The following is an 18181-nucleotide window of genomic DNA, read 5'->3' as shown; positions in this document are numbered from 1 at the left end:
AAATGACTTGAGATCATGACACAATACTGTCTAAGCTCTCAAGAGTGTGCACCTCTGCATCCGTGTCTAAAACTCACATCACGTGTTTCGAATACGAGTTGTACTGCGTACTATGAATGTTATTGGGGTGGTATAATATGTTACACTCAGCATGGCATCATATCTCTGTTTGTCATCCCTGTCTCTATACAGTAAAAATCTGTCAAAGCGACCACTCGGCGGATAAGGCGACCACCTGTCCCAGACGACCACTGCAGCCAGGACCAAGGGTTGCTATTTCCAGTCAAATGACCCTGGGAAAGGAGACCACCTGGTAACAGAGACCGCACTTTGAAGGTCCCTTGAGCGGTCGTCTTAGACAGGTTTGAATGTATTTTATCACCTGTTTACTTCGTGCCTATAATGGCTTCACTGCGACTTTCTCTATATAACTCCAGGTCATAACTCCAGACAAAACTTTCCCTAGATATCTTCACTCAGGTTGAGACTTTCTCTGTATGACTCCAACTCAGTTTTTGTATGGAGAAGTCGGCAATCTGAGTCCTACAGAGAAAGTCTCAACCTGAATGGAGATAATAGGGCTTGAAAGTGCTACGTCACAGCATAGCAACAATTTCAAAAATTCAAAAACTGGATCCACCTGGATCCAGTTTTTGTATGGATCCAAGCACATTTCAAGCCGTCTTACTCACAGCAAGGTGATGTAGCCAGTGAAACTGACTGATTTGGCTAATGGGGCCGGGGTGACAAATGGTGGCGAAATAAAAGTCACACCTGTGTGCGACATGAGTGGGTTGCTATGCACCCACAGGCAATAGCAAAGTCACACCTTAGTGGATCCAAAATAGAAATCTGATGTCAACTTACTACTCCCTGGCCGTTTTGACGTCATCACTTTCAAGCCCTATTAGAGAAAGTCGCGTCTGGAGTTAGAGGGGAAGTTGAGCCTAAAATCAAATTTCCACCAGTTGTAGTCTTCGGGGTGCTGAGTCGAATTTGATCTCTGACGTTTTTCCGCTTGTGTAATAGGAGGATATGTGGTCTATATGCCCATGTGGTTTATATGCCCAATATAAACCACCTGCACGATGGGAAAGTTGAGTGGACGTTTGTATGACAGGATAGCATAAATACTGAATGCAGTATGCAGTGTGCAGTGTACAGTATGCAGTATGGAGAAGTAGTATGCAGTGTGTAGTATGAGGCGTCAAAGCGTGATGTCACACATACTTGTTGTTCACGTTGTACTGCATGGTGATCCTGGAACCAAGTACAAACTGTGGAGGGTTATCATTGGCATCAGTGATGCTGAGAGCCACGGGCACCGCAATGTGAAAACTCGCGGCGTGACGCCTTTGTCTGTAGCTGTGATTATGAACTGCCAGAAGTAGGATGTTTCCTGATCAAATATTGTGGCAGAGGCTAGCATGCCACTGTCTGGGTGCACATTAAAGAGAGTTCCCGCTCGGGGCTCCATTGTCGGTAGCTTTGATCATGAACTGCCACTGTCTGGGTGGACACTAAAGAGATCATGAACTGCCAGAAGTCGGATGCTTCCCAATCAAATATTGCGGCTGAGGATATCAAGCCACTGTCTGGTTGGACACTAAAGAGAGTTCCCGCTCGGGGCGCCTTGTCTGTAGCTGTGATCATGAACTGCCAGAAGTTTGATGTCTCCCGATCAAAGATGGTGGCAGAGGATATCATGTCTTGGTGGAAACTAAAGAGAGTACACGCTCCAGTGGTTCTCAGTGAGTATACTTGGTCTGCGTTGAGCCCGATGTTCTTGGCAGCAAAATTTCAGGGTACAAACAAACTTTAGTGTCCCCTTGCTCTTCACTGTTTTTTTAGTGATATACAGGTTTTTGATGGTGAGAACCAATGGTTTGCTTGAATTAACAGCTCTTCTAGGTGACTCTTGGGATAGATGGAGGTTTGCACATTGCAAACCGTAGTTAACATTCACGAAACCAACAAGCCAAAGGCGCCATGGCAACCAGTAAACGAACCCGCAAAAATAACAATAATTAGAATAAGAAACAGAAAAAGAAAAAAAATCAAAGTATCAAACCCTCTTCTGGCCTATTCTGAAGAAGTTACGCGACCATAAGGTCAACCTTCATATAGCAGGTACTAACCTCCTAGATGAACAAGTACGCCACAGTTCCAGAACCCCCCACAATGCCCTGAGATACAAACCGCGTAAAACAGGCCATGACCCCTCGGACGAAAAACTAGCACAAATAGCCGCCGACACTAATTTAAAAGTGCTAGAGATCGAACTTGCCCGACACCAAGACCTTTTCCAAGAGACACGCAAGACGATAGCTACAGCAATCACGGATCTCCCCAGAGCTATCGATTCCGTTATCAGTGAGAAAATGAGCGATACACCACTTATCCACCGCCCAAGTCTCGCAAAACACATTCTTGCACTCTCGGATAAAGCGAAACCACCAAAACCCCAGCTACAAACGGGCAAACAAACTCAGCCTCCACTCGCTCGGCCACCTCCACAGGCCCCACCCCGAAGGCAAAACCAACAGGTCCCCCGACCGAGGCAAAATTATGCACAAGCACCGCCTACATTTAATAAACCGCCTAGAACCTACATTACCGGCCAACGTGGTTCAACCCAACCAAGGACCCCCTACCAACAACAGCCGCAATTAATCCGGCCCCAACATGTCATAAACCCTCCGAGAGCCCGGGGACCACCCAACCCAATGGGTCCGTTGCAGCCTCCAACATACATTCAACCCCCTCGCGTTCAATCTTACAAACCTAGAGGGCCGCCCCGTTTTATCGGCCCCATACTGCCACCACAACACTTCCCACCTAGACAGGTAGTTAGGCCAACACCATACCCGCAACAGAGGCGCCAGCCCGCGTATTTTCACCCTCCGCCACGTTCCTGACAACCAACAGAGTCCCAGAACACGGCTAAAAAATCTAAACGCCGTCGGAACCGAAGGAGACTAAAAAGGCGAGCAGCGGAACTCATATTTAACGAATCAAAGAACACTACACAAGTAATGATGATCGGCGACATCAAAATCTCTGACACTGCCTGAGATATCTTAAGCCTCGGCTTAAAATTCGTTCCTCGAACTAACACCCTCCCACATGCATCCTGGGCCGACAACTTCCCCAGGTTCCTACGTAACCTACATGTTCATGCATTCTTTATGGGCGAGCCAAAAACTAGGAACCAATACTCCAGGATCTTTGCTCGATCGAATTGGACACCACTACTAAATTCCATTCCCATTGAACAAATCGAGTTTAGTATGGATATTGGTACTACCTTACAACAATATAAACCAAAACCTAGTAAAAAGAACCTCACACCGGCAGAACGTAAAGCCCTGGACACTCTTCGCAACTCCAATCTTGTAGTATGCAGAGCTGACAAAGGTTCTACCACCGTCGTTATGACAACGGATAAGTACAAATCCCTTTGTCTTGACCACCTTTTAAATAAAGACCCGTACGAGACTGTTGATTCTATCCCAGACACCCAACCAGCCCTTGAGGAAGCCCTGCTGCCTATCGAAGACGACCTACACAAACGTCTAACCAAACAACTCCGTACGCCCGGAACTCGTACCCCAAATTTTTACGGCCTACCAAAACTCCACAAAAACCCACTCAAGATACGTCCTATTGTATCATCCATTTTATCACCCACGTACTACTGGGCCCTCTTCATCCACTTCACCCTCTGGCCTACAATCCTTAAACACCCATCCACACTCATTAACTCTACGGATCTCCTCACAAATACACGGAACCTGCGCCTGGCGCACAATTCCGTACTTATGACAATGGATGTAGTCTCTCTATATACATCTATCAAACATGTCCATGGCCTCCAAGCCCTTGCCTGGCACCTCCGCCAAAAGGACATTCCAGGTACATGGAGAGTAGCCGTAGTAAAAACCATGAGAATAATTCTCATGAATAACTACTTTACATTCAATGACTCTACTTATCATCAACTCCAAGGTACGGCAATGGGCAGCCCTGCAGCTGTTGCCTACGCTAACATCTTTACGTTTCGAAAGGAAAGATACCATCTCACAACTTTCTTTGCTTCCTCCCTGCTAGCAAAGAGATATATAGACGACCTATTCGCCGTCACAATAGATAGGGATCTCAGCGCGTGCACTGCGCATGCAGTTCGCGCATGCAGCCAAACGCGCATCAGAAGTGGCATGCAGAATTTTTGCCAAACACTGGCTATTTTTTGCAGAAAATTGAGACCTTGAACGAAGGAGAAATGGCTGAAATTTCCGTGCAAGGAGATGGTGGTTACAGGCTACCTGCTTTCCAGAATGGGATCTTGTTTGGTATGTTGGCCGCCCATGTGTTCTGGAATCGATTTGTAGCTTTCGTTGGAAGGCGCGAAGCCGTTTTCGTTCCAAACGACAGGGTTCTTTCAGAGCGGAAAATGGCGACCATGCCGATCGTTGCCACGATCTCAGAGTTGAAAATCTCTGGATTTAACCGGGGAAAAGCTCTGGATTCAATGGTAAACCCGGCAGAAATACTTGATGTTGGATGTTGAGAGTTTGTAGGAAATTTGACCGAAGCGTTCAAGCTCCACGTGACGGTGTTCGTTCTTGTGAATTTCTGCATTTCTGACATATCGCCGTGCATATGGGCCGTTGTTCCAGAGACATCGATTGTCAGGTGTGGACAGGGTTTTGTTCGAGTAGTCGTGTGGAGACGTGGTTTGGTTCACACAGGCAACAGGAGCGGCTCCTCGGGATGGCGATGGCCAAATCTACCCAAAGCCGACTTCACGATCGCCGATCTTCTGGCGGCGCATTTTCACTGATGCTCTGCAACAAGCGGCACAAGCTGTGGAAATCGTCAGATGATATTAGCCTATCAGTGTGCCCAGAACTTCTAATGACTCTACTGAAGCATTACCTTGAGTAATCTTTCTTTCTAGCCCTCTCTTTCTCTCTCTCTCCCTCTCTTTCTCTCTAAAAATGTTCCAAACTTCAAAATATAGGTCGAGCTGCATCGGGGAGTCGTCAAATAGCGACTCACTGAGCCGGTTTTTGGCGATCGCCATTTTCTTTCAGTCTGCCATCGCCGCGTTGAAAAATCGATTACATCATTGAATGCGCAAAGCCCTGCGCAGTGTCCGCGCTGACATCCCTAGCTATTGAGAGCGAATCAAGCAAATTATCGATGAACCCATTCAAACTAACTGCCCTGTCAAATTCACGCATGAAACAAGTAAAGTAGAAATTATTATGCTAGATCTTAAACTCAGTATCCTTGACAACGCAATAGAATCTAAAATTAATTTTAAAGAAACAAACAAATTTCAATACATCTCCCCAAGATCTTCCCCCCCCCCCTCACCATACTTGGAAGGCGGTGGCGCTTGGCGAGATGATCCGAGCAGACAGAGGATCCACAACTGAAGTTACCTCCTTAGGTAACCGTTCCTTTCTAGCTTCAAAACTAATTGAACGTGGCTACTCTAAGTCGGTAGTCAGCGCTGCACTCTCCTCTACACACCGAAGGCGACCTGCTCACACTAAAACCAACACCACACCACCACTCATACTCCCCTACCACCCTGGCCTTACAGATATCAACAAAGTGCTAAGAACCCTATGGACCAAGCACAAACTTGACACTATTTTAGGCCAGGCGCCATTTATCGCTTGGACAAAGACAAAATGTCTGGCCAGCCATCTTAAACATAAACATGTTTGAGACTCGCACTTCCCAGCCGTCTTTTTCTACACCTCCTATTGTTTTCACCCCACATACCTAAATCCCATTGATAAGAAACTGTTCATCCACTTTGACTCCATTGGTCTGATGAAGCACTCCTTTCATAGTGCAGAAATAAGCTTATCACCATCTTCCTTTGGACAGTTTTTTTTCTCTTTTTCACAATACACGACTCATCCACCTACATCATTGCGTTTACTTTTTTCAACTTTTGCTATTGCGTTCAAATTTTCTCTTGCATTGGTTTGTGTTCCTATATCATCCACTGCACTTCATTTATACATTGCTTTGCATTTTCCATACATCTTTCTGCGTTGTGCCGCCCTACCGCCGCTCTGCTGGCAGATATTTCTAACCCTAACCCTAACCGCTTTCGGCCTAACCCTAACCCTAACCCTAACCCTAACATGGTCTCAGTTCTTCGTTCACTTCTTCGGCACGGCCTTCCGCTTCACTCACCATGTTGTCCAGAATGGGTATCTCACCCTGGCACAACTCATTGACGTGCCTCGGCTTGTTGGCAGCAACACTGAATTCTAGCGCGTCCTGCCCGTTGTATGCAGTGAAACATAGTTCATTTGTATGGCATCTATCAAACACCAACACATTGCAGGACTTAACGTTACAGTAGGACCGCAAGTCTTCATTTTTCAGCGGACAGCTGTCTCCTCTTTGGTTCTGTCTTCCCATCCCGTTCTCTGCTGGACTGTAGTTCAGTAAGAAAAAAAAGAAAAAAGTGGTGACTAGTGTTCTATCGTTCAATAAAACGGCACGGCGGTTATCTGGTGGCCACGGCGACTCTTTCTCCATCGGTGAGCTACAGAGTGAATGTTGCAGAGCAGCATATCGCACGTCAAGCAGCGCATTTCAGCACGTTCGTCCACATCTTCGCAGTGCAAATTCTGGCAAAACAATACCTGCGCCGCTTCATTGCTCGAAAGTCACTCCCGTCATTATACGTATCTCTCTGATCATGGTGGCTGGCAGCTGATTGCTGGGTTGACCAGCTAACGAGGCATTCGGTGAGTTTCCGACCTGAACCAGGGTCTGGTGTAACTGTTTGACAGCGAGCACAGCGAATAGTGTTGCTGTAGAGCAGAAACTGCTCTGCACAGGACTTTCACGATACGAGAAGACACTTGAGTATTTTCAACTGACTAGCTGCTGCACCGAACTCACCATTAGACTGGCAGAGAACACAGTTCTCTCGAAACTCTAGTGCGGTGTTGGATTTGGCTTCTTCACTAGCCATCTTGCTACCGAAAATACGTCGTAGCACTTTTCACTTTCAGGCTCTCAATATCTCTTTTGGAAGCACGGAAAATGTCCCTCGCTCTCTTAGCCTATTTGATTTCCATGGCCATACTCAATTTGTCAGTCCGACGTAACCTGCCATCAGCTTATTGCCTGGATTTTCGTTTTTGCAGAGCTTCAAAATTTCATTATGTCCTGTCAAGGTAGACCTCTCTTCACATGATATACAGTACAAGGCAGCCATGTTGGTTCCACTTAACCCCATATCGCCGCTAGCAACACATCAGTAGCCGAGAGTGCAACTGTCTGATGAAAGCATCGTAATTTGGCACAGTTCATGTCCTAAGGCAATCATACAAACTCCAAAGCATTACTCTGGCCCTAGAGGAGCTGTCTTCTCCAGCACTTGGGGCTGAGTTTATGTACGAGAGTGCTTCGCCCTCTGTGATAGTAGTCACGCACATGATAGGGTAATGTTTTAGTTCAGTAGTCTTTGACTAGCACTTGCAGCTCCTCTTCATCATGGAAATGCAAAGACAGAAATCACTGTTGACTTCTGTGGGTCAAGACGCAGCCAGAACCATCCTTTTTGTGTCAAGTGACTTTGTTTCTCCTGTGCCTCTGTGATGTTGTTTTCTCTTTTTCTCTCCTTTTCTTCTCTTCCCAGGGGACGCTGCAAGGTCTCAGTACAACACATTGAAGCGTATCCAACAGGGTAAGTCCACTAGATTGTAATAATTATGAGCCATAAAAGAAATGTGAAAACAATGAAAACAGAAAACAATCACCAGTAGTTGAGGGAAAAGAAAAGGGCCTGGACACAATCAAAATGCTGACAATAAAAAAACGGCGCTCTCATATTCTATACAAATGCTGTCTCCTTGACCTACGAGGTTCTATCGAAGGGGTCGTCCACAAAACGAAATAATTTCGTTATGGGGTGGGAGGGGGTTGACCAATTTCGTTTCAGAAAACATTGATACATGAACACGGCCATAGGAGCAGTGACACACTTGCGACTTTTGCATGTATTATCAAGTGAACATTTTTTTCCGTTCTGAGGGGGAGGGAGGGGTTGGGTCCAAACTAAAATAATTCATTGAAAAAGTTCGATATTCACGGATGGCCCAAGGAGTCAAATAAAAGTAGTCAAAATATAATGGACTCAGATGGAGAGGCAAGGATAAATGTATAGTAAATAAAAAAGGACCAAGACATTATACAATGTCATGTAGTTGTCGTATCTTGCAGTTTCTTGCTCCTTTTTTCTTTACTATAAGTCAAATATAACTGCGTATTTGTCTAGGTAGTCAAATAAGCGATATATTTGACCGGTATCTGGGAACATTAGTGTGGACGTTTGTATGACAGGATAGCATAAATACTGAATGCAGTCTGCAGCATGCAGTATACATTGTGCAGTGTACAGTATACAGTGTGCAGTGTACAGCGTGCAGTATGGAGAAGTAGTATGCAGTGTGTAGTATGAGGCTTCAAAGTGATGACGTCATACATACTTCAAAGTGATGACGTCATACATACTTGTTCACGTTGTACTGCATGGTGATCCTGGAAGCAAGTACAAACTGTGGAGGGTTATCGTTGGCATCAGTCATGTTGATTGCCATGGGCACCGCAATGTGAAAGCTCGTGTCGGGACGCCTTTGTCTGTAGCTGTGATTATGAACTGCCAGAAGTCGGATGTTTCCCAATCAAAGATGGGGACGCCTGGTCGGTAGCTGTGATCATGAACTGCCAGAAGTGGGATGCTTCCCAATCAAATATTGCGGCTGAGGATATCATGCCACTGTCTGGTTGGAGAATAAAGAGAGTTCCCGCTCGGGGCGCCTTTGTCTGTAGCTGTGATCATGAACTGCCAGAATTTTGATGTCTCCCGATCAAAGATGGTGGCAGAGGATATCATGTCTTGGTGGACACTAAAGAGAGTTCAAGCTCCAGTGGCGCCTTTGTCTGTAGCTGTGATCATGAACTGCCAGAAGTTTGATGTCTCCCGATCCAAGATGTTGGCAGAGGATATCATGTCTTGGTGGAAACTAAAGAGAGTTCACGCTCCATTGGTGCTCAGTGAGTATACTAGGTCTGCGTTGAGCCCGATGTTCTTGGCAGCAGTGGCTGTCACTGTCATTATGGAATGACCCGCTGGAAGGTTTCACGGATTTTCCCACCGAAACTTGCCTGATCGAATGCTGGCGTCTCGTCATTTACATCATCGAGTGTCATGGATAGGCATGTTTTCCGTTGAATCGCGGACCATCGGCACTGCTATCTGTTACCACCACTATGAGAAAGTAAACTCGCGGTCCAGTGGAGCAGTGCTTGCGAAATCACCGTCAGAGGTTACACAGAAGATGTGATGCACTCAGCCGGGCTGCGACGATGAACTTGCCTGTGGCAGCACTGCATGACCTTCACCGCACACCGGTGCAGACACTCGGATATGCTCTGCGGACTGAGTGCGTAGGTTAAGTTAGCGATGGCACCGGAGTCGACATCCGAAACCAGAGCGATGACGACAGGTGTGGCAACACAAAGCATGCCAACAAAAGTTCAGGGTACAAACAAACTTTAGTGTCCCCTTGCTCTTCACTGTTTCTGCAGTGATATACAGGTTTTTGATGGTGAGAATCAATGGTAGTCGCTCCACATACACCGACATAACGACATGCCCCCAGTCAACAGAGGCAGGAGCACACAGAGTGAGGGTAGTAGGCCGCAGCCAGATGGGAACTGGAATGCAGAAGAAAACTCGGAGCAACAACAGGGGGACAGCCCCCAGGAGGAAAGAATGAGTACATTCACCTAACATAAATAAGCCAGGATAAGCACCACTTGGGACGGTCAGATTATTTTTTGATGGTGAGAACCAATGGTTTGCTTGTATTAACAGTTCTTCTAGGTGCCCCTTGCGAATAGTTGGAGGTTTGCTGACGGAGCAATGTCTGGGCACAGTACAGGTCCTTCCTCGCCATTGAGACTTGCAAGATGACTGGCAACTAAAAATATAAGATGCACAGATTCGTACTTAAAATCATTCGTATCTACAGATATTGAGAATGTGGTCCTGCACGGTGAAGAGGGATCATTGAACCTATCATATGAGATCAAAAGCATTAAATGTTTAGAACAAGATCCAGCTCGCAAGGAAGCACAAAGATGTATGAGTGGAGTATAACCCTCGAAAAGGTACACAATGTGATTTGCTTCGTGCACCACGACATGCTCTGCTCCCTGTGCTGGAGCTGGACCTTCAGCCATCGTGCCGATGTCTGCTAGAGCGCTGATCGTCCTGCTGGTGTTGGTGCTGCTGCTACTGATGCTGCAGCTGCTGGTTCTGAAGCTTCAATGTCACACTGCCTGGGGTGGGAACACTGCCATCAAATGGATCTGCTCAGGCTTCGGGAACATATAGTATAGAGAAGCTCGAATCAATGAATCTGAATCCATGAAGGAGTTTGGTATTCGAGTAAGTGACCAGAAAGTATCTGTGGATGGTCGTGTTTTGGACTCGCCCGATATCCATCACTCCAAGCAGGAATGCATGTAGTGATAATGTTTCCCTTTACCACCTCAATTGCTAACATGTCTGCTTCCGGACAGTCTGTCACGAAGTTTAGGCTGCCAACGTGGATTGCTCGCCTTTAGTATAGGCAGTGCTTTAGCGATATCCTCACTCTGCTCAGGCTGAATGCAGAACTTTGTGTGGAGAAAGGAAGAGAAGGAGAAGATGCCATTATGACTGACTAACGTTACACTATATGTCCTAGCTGCTATTCCCAGTGTACACTCGGAATACTTACGGAAACCAATTGAACAAGGTCCAGGGGAAAATCAGCAAAGTTGAAATGTGCTTAATAGTACACAAAACTAACCAGCGACAACTATGCAGCCAACATTGGTATGGACTACAATGAAAACCAGAGCAGGATCATAACATATGGTCCTGTATGTTGCATCCATTAGTGTCAGCTCTCCAAAATCTGCCATTAAATCCTGTTTTCCACTTTTCTTTGGTATCAGAAGCATGTGCGCCGGCTGCAGCAGGTACTGCGTCAATCAGTCTTAACTCCAAGCTTGATGGAATCAACTTCGTCATTGTGCCCGAGTTCAAGCACCCATTCTTCAAAGAACCCGCTATATTGTTGTTGGTGCTGATGTGACTCATCCAGGCCTTTCAAACAAAACTGGTCGAGAGAAAAGCAGTAGAGAGCTTGTACTACAACATCAGTACGATTGGATTGCGGGATGGGCAGGGGAGAGCTCCACTGCCCCGTAAGTACTATTGGATTGCGGGATGGGCAGGGGTGAGCTCCACCGCCCCGTCATGCAAGGACCCTATTGCGACCAGCAGACTGTCCTACCCCAGCGGCGGCGGCGGTAGCGGCAAGACGACCAGGAGTATAGAACTCTTCCGGAGCCCGATGGGGAGAAAAGAAGAAGGAAAGGACAATTGAAAGAGAAGAGAAAATGACGAGAAACAAACAACCACAGATTTTAACAGACATTAGCACCCCACCTTCCGCCTTCATGACAACCTTGCTGACAACTTCCCGTCTGTACTTCGACGTTCAGGCACTTACGACGCTGTAAGAGCGAGTTAATACGGACACACTTGCGCCAACAACAGCCGCTCCCCACCACAATAAACTCCGGCGGAATTTTCGCAGCCCAGCTGGTGAAACACCTTTTTGTGCGTGAAACTCTCCAGTTCTCTTACGATATCTTTTTTTTTGGACTCTTCCAAGCACCTCCTCCACCATCGCTTGATTCATTATAGCCAGGGCAGTCTTCGATGGACGTTTTCCGTCGAGCACATCTAAAGCACTGATATCTGTGCAAGGTGCAAGAGAAAGAAAGAAAAAAACAAAACTGTAGGCTGTGCCTTGAGATGCCAGTTATATTTTCTTCGTCAGCACCCCACCTTCCGCCTTGGCCTTTAACTGTTACCACCTTGCCAGTAACGTCTACAATCTAGCAATGCTTTATTACTCGTTTGTCATACCACCTTTGCGGCAAGGCCGTCACGGCCGGGGCGGCTGAGGCCGCCTCACTTTTTCCGCCGTTTTTTTTGGAGCACATTACAACAAAGCACAAAGATCGCAGCTTAGCGCAAACGTGACAAATTCTTGTCCCTGATTGTGGTTTGTTGCAGAAAAATGTTTTTCATTGCAGTTACACTGAAATGGCACCAAGTGCCTGGAAATGCTTGCAATAATTATTATATTAACTGATTTGAGGGAAAGAGACACTGAAATGGCACCAAGTGCCTGGAAATGCTTGCAATAATTATTATATGTAGAAGAGAAAAGGACATATGGATACGAGTTAAGAGTAACTCTCCATCACTGTAACATGATACTTTATACAGTCAGAAAGTGCAATATGTCCTTTTCTCTTCTACATTTATTTATGGCTCAACATCCGAGTTTAATAATTATTATCTTCAATATTTTTTTCCAGGGCAGGGATATGTTTGTCCCCGATCGTAGCGTCTTCTTCGTTTGTTGCAGAATCAAATAGACTTTCGTTGTAGTTACCGTACACTGAAATGGCACCAAATGCCCGGAAATGCTTGCAATTGGCTTCAATTTTTGAAATTTTTCCAGCGGGAGGGCCCCTGACCTCCCTTCCATGGCCGCCATCGTTATTCATACCGTACGCTTGTGTGTGTTTGTGTGTGTGTGTGTTTGTGTGTGTGTGTGTGTGTGTGTGTGTGTGTGTGTGTGCACGTGTGTGTGTGTGCACGTGTGTGAGTGTGCACGCGTGTGGGTGTGCACGTGTGTGGGTGTGCGTGTTTGTGTGCATGAGTTTGTGTGCAAGTGTGTGTGTACATGTGTATGTACGTACGTGCATATGTTCACGTGTTCCTGTCACCTGCAGATCCTGGGAAAGCTCTGCATGGGCATGGGTGCACAGCACAGTCAGAACAATTTATGCACTGTTTGAGTAGTGTGGATCACTATCAAAGAACATCCAAGATCGTGTCATCGTCAATGCATGGAATGGTGTCTGTCTCAGTCTGTTTATATACGCAGGTTAATCAAATATAATAGCAATAAAGAGAACAAATTCTGCAGTCATCGCCACACTACAACGAAGTCATGAAAGTTTACCATAATTAATTTTATTGTCACATTCATCAGTGGAATGTCATGAATGAAGAGTAACCATGCTGAACAATGATATACATTCAATGATGTGTTACGAGAACAAAATACAGTGCCAAAATAGAATGAGAGAAGGTGAGACAATAGAAGTGAAGTGAAAGCTAAGTGCAACAATATATAAATAACAAATAACACACCTTATGTATTTCTTCTGGTCTGTTACTGGTCAAATCATACTAGTTACATATCTTTAATCTTTGTTGGCCTTCCCGCCACTGTTCATCTGTGTCATTTCCAACCATCTGTTTTTTTGACCTGCTGCTGCATGGTTCTTTGAAGTGCGCACAACCTTCCAATCAATCCAAGATCTGATTGAAAAAATCAGCAGGCTTTAATCTGACTTGTTGGCCTTCACGCCACTGTTCATCTGTGTCATTTCCAACCATTTGGTTTTTTTGACCTGCTGCTGCATGGTTCTTTGAAGTGCGCACAACGTCCCAATCAATCCAAGATCTGATTGAAAAATCAGCAGACTTTAATCTGACTTGTTGGCCTTCACGCCACTGTTGATCTGTGTCATTTTCAACCATTGGGTTTCGTGTATAAGTGCTACTGCTTGGTTCTTTAAAGTGCACGCAACCTTCCTTAATCCTTGAACTGATTAATAATGAGCAGACCTCTTGTCTCTCCAATTTTCCTATCGTCCAAGGTGACCTTGTGGGGCTGAATGGATACTTGGATCAACTATGTTGGTTGATGACCTGGTTGGGTTATTACGGCAATAGGAATGTATATGGTTTGGCCATAAGATTGGCATTGGTGTGTCCAGCATGACAGCTACGGTACGCTAGCATAGGGCTGCTCAATGAAATCCAGTCACGTGACTTGAGTTTGCGCCTTGCATCATTTCACAGCCCAATGTTCTCAGGTCTATGGCTGTGCAATGCACGGCGCACACTGGAGTGAAGCGACTGGATTTTATTGAGCAGCACTTTAGTACATGTAGGGCGGATTCAAATTGTCACTCTTTGACTTTTCGAGGAGTTTCGTTTTTCTGAAGAGGTGGCCTTATTGGCCTCTTCAGAAAAACGAAGCTCCTCGAAACTCCACAACTTCATCCGATGGGAGAGGTGGATTAGTTCCGAAAAGTGTGGAATAGCTTCTTCACGTAGTATGTGGAGTTGGTCGATCCGATCAGACGTCATCATAGCCATGACAATTCCACTGAAAAACTCTAAAAATTATAGAAACCGTTCTAATGAGACACTTCAACTACTTGTACAAGTAATCTCTTTATAAAAGTTGTTTGAACAGTTGGTGAAGACATTTCGAACGCGCCCTTAGTAGTTGCTGTTGCTTCTGCTGCTGTTTTTATGGTCGTCATCGTTTTGTTGCTGCTGCTGCTGTTGCTGCTGTTGTTATGGTCGTCATCAATTTGTTGCTGCTGCTGTTCTCGTTAATCTTGCTGTTCTACTATTTTTTGGAATTCATTTATTGCACGGGGTAGTGACAAAAACACTGCCGTCTATTCTAAATACTGTAAAACAAGAAAGTTTAACAACGAACAAGTTTAACGTTTTTTTTGAAATTTTGGCATAATAACGTGCGGAAAGTTTAACGATGGCTACCTGGTCGGCCACCTGGTACCCATCTGTATGCACAGACATCTCCCCATAACGTTTCTTGAAATAACGAAAAAAACTGGTCGCTAAACGTTAGAATTTGTGACTCGTTAGATTTTCCGGTTTAACAGTAATAGAGAAGTTAAGATGCACCTTCTTTCGAACGTCACGCACAATTTGCCGTCAAATTTGACGTAAAACTCCAAACTTCGGTGAGCTGCAGGTCACTCGTGTCGTTTTCGACGTGCAAGCCATATAATGCCAGCTGAACTTTCGCGTGAAGCCAGAAAAACGTGCACCTTAACATCTCTATTGTGTGCATCAGATCATGCGTGATTTCACCTGGGGTCCATGGCTGCATAAAAACTGTGTGAATGCACTGTGGACGGGGGTAGGTGGATTATATGCCGAGTGGCTTGTAAGGGCAAGGTATTGTATGGGTTGGGCTGAACACACACGCACACACACACACGCACACATCCTCGCACACACACACATCCTCACACACACACGCACGTCGCACGCACGAACTCACGCACGCACTCACGCACGCACCCACCCACCCACCCACGCACGCACGCATGCACGCACACACACGCATACACACGCATGCACATACACACACGAACGCATGCACACATGCATACACACACACACATACAAACACGCACGCGCACATGTACATAATACTTATTTTCATTGTCCTGCCTTGAACTGCAGTAGAACATTTGCAGAAGGTGAAATCATCAGAAGGCCAGATGCTTGCTTCCATCGAGAGTTTTATATCCCAGATCGGACGTCTGCTTCCAGTACCTCCTTTTCAGCACTCTGATCTTGATAATCCCGATCTTGAGGATTTTGCATACGAGTCCATGTCGGCCGGAAAATCGGCCTAGTGTGAACCCGGCGTTAGCAGCGTCGTCTGTGACGAGGCGCAGGTCCAGGGTGACAGCCATTGAGTCTTCACACCTTGCCAGTCTTGCATGTAACTAATACAGTACACGTACCCTCGCTTGCGCCCACATTGTCGCCTGGCCATTTAATTGGCTCATTCGTGATTTTGCCGCTCTAGCGTCAGATATAGGACTCATCTTGGATCTTGATGCGTTCTTTTCCACTCTTGACTCAGTCCTCAAAAAGGGCTGCAGCCTTCATTGGCTACAAGACACTTGTAGTCCTTGCGGTACTATCGAGCATATTGCTTGCCGCTTGGTGGGAGTCTATGGTGTGCTGGCACCGCAACGTGGACGCTACGCTACCGAAACACAACGTACAACGGAAACGACACACCTGTGAGAGAGCGGACCAAACGCCGGAAACGGAATACGGCTAACTGTGCAGAGCGTGCACGGCTGGGCGACCGGACGAGGTATGCAGCTCTGGCAACCGTTTTGCCTCCACGTGTTGAAGGAGCGACTTACGAGAAAGCTATGAACACTAGCGGCAGTCACGGGAGACGAGTTGTCGACGCAATGCTAGTAGCCAAGGGCAATAATGCCGCTTCATTCTGGCGAAGTAAAAATACCGGTACCAACCAACCAATGGCCCCTGGCCGCAAGACGCTCTAGCGAACTTCTTCTCCGCGCGGCTCGCGTCGCCGACCTCCGGAGAGCCTGAAGGCTCTGTCACTATCAACAAAGCACTCGGCTCTGAAGGGACTATGATGTTTGCGGAATGGTCGACGTCTGCTTTCCGGGACCAGGTCGCTACTCAGCTCAAAAAGCACCGAAGACGAGGGAGTGCGTGGTGTGTTCCCAGCACATCGACACGTCGTTCCTACATCCCCTTAGTTTTGTCCTTTTCCTCGTTTCGTTTTATTAGTAAGTCAAGCGGGCGAGGAAATATTGCTATTCTGCAGTGAATACGTATTGCTGTCCCGCAATGGAGCGCAGTCAACGACAGGTGAACAGTCGATCGAGCCGGAGGGTTGTAGATGGCTGCTGCTAGTCGGCAGGCCAGCCTCAATCAGCGGGCAGCGGACGGTAGCGTGCTACCTGAGGCAGTATGTACTATTAGTCAGTGTTAGCGCAAGAAGATGCGTGTGCGGCCGGAACCGCATTCAATGTACTTTGCGGAAGAATGACGGAAGAGTTTTCCGAGCAGCGACTAATGACAACACCGGACGACGGCAACTCTGGCAAAAGGGAGAAGTGTGAAGGAAGACGTCACCTTGTCTGTCTCAGCGAGTCAGTACAGATATTGCAGGTAAGGCCGCTAAGAACCAGTTTTCTAAAAATGACTGGCGTTCATGACACAGTACTGTCAAGGGCAATAGTATGCTCTCAAGAGTGTCACTGCGCAACAGTTACTCTGCATACAGCAGGGTCTAAAACTCGCATCACGTGTTTCAAATGCGATTTGTACGGCGTACAACGAAAATAGCGTCCATGCAGTTTGAATAGAGAGGTTTCGACCTGCGTGATTTGTGCTCTTACGTGAACGTCAATTTTTTGCGTCGACGCGAGCTCAGAAAGAGCTTTCGTTTCACGTTGCTTGTGAAGCACGTCGTGTCGCTGACGACAGGAGCGAAAACTGGGAGCGAAAACTTCAAAAAGCGAAAAAAGTGATTTTTGGTGAGGCCGAAGTCGCACAAATATTATTTGTAGCTTGTTTAGGCAAAATCGACAAATCGAGTCAATAATCCCAACCTGATAGCAAGGCTAAATTTTCAAAAACTCGCGTTCACGTCGAACGTGAGTTGACCTCAGCTCACGTCATGAACGGGAGTTTCGACGCCAAAATTTGCCACACCGACGTGAAATTTCACGGTGTAGTGCAGAACAACGTGAAGCGAAACCTCTCTATTATCTGCCATGGTCATGCTGTAGACTTGGACTAAGCTGGGTGGGTTTCTGTCGGGGAGTGGTATTATTTCAACTCCATTGGTCCCTAAAAACGGGCTGGGACCGTACAGAGGGAACACTACACCACGTGATGTGAGTTTTCGCCGTCGGAGCAACCAAGAGTACATGAACACCAGAGTGTGCAGCTCGGATGGGTTGCTGTCACGGCGGAAATCCGTGATTACATCATTTTGGTGATGTAGTGCGTAGACGCAGGATTCAAGCAGGTCTCTTCCTGCACAACTCAGCACTATGCCATTTCCCGCCTGAGATCTGCGCCAAATATGATGTAATCACGGAATTCCGCCGTGACAGACACCCATAGCAGAAAAGGCCCCAAGCTGCACACTCTGGTTTTCATGTACTCTTGGAGAAACCCATAGAAAGCGTGTCAGGATTGTCTCCACTATGGCCGGAGGGGATTAGCTAACATATGAGCCGAGCCAAGCAAAAAGGTGGCTTAGGCATAATTTTTGGAAATTTCTTTTTTCATGCCAAAGCGATGTCTACCTATCCAACTTCCATCAAGGAAATTTTGGTGCCCATCTGAAATGTATATGTGCCACAAATAAGC

The 18181-nt window shown here is 46.4% G+C and overlaps 1 long non-coding RNA gene across 1 annotated transcript; it reads left to right on the top strand.

The window, feature by feature from the left end:
• The first annotated feature begins 299 nt into the window (after positions 1-299).
• LOC135825393 (uncharacterized) lies at positions 300-13791 on the top strand. The gene is made up of 3 exons (XR_010555073.1): positions 300-370; positions 7685-7732; positions 12916-13791. It is a non-coding gene; the product is annotated as an uncharacterized LOC135825393 (long non-coding RNA).
• The last annotated feature ends 4390 nt before the right edge of the window (positions 13792-18181 follow it).

The sequence above is a fragment of the Sycon ciliatum genome, chromosome 9, assembly GCF_964019385.1.
Source record: "Sycon ciliatum chromosome 9, ocSycCili1.1, whole genome shotgun sequence".
NCBI classification, from domain to species: domain Eukaryota; kingdom Metazoa; phylum Porifera; class Calcarea; order Leucosolenida; family Sycettidae; genus Sycon; species Sycon ciliatum.
Note: the sequence above shows the minus strand (reverse complement) of the source record. Positions and strands in the feature narration are given on the sequence as shown.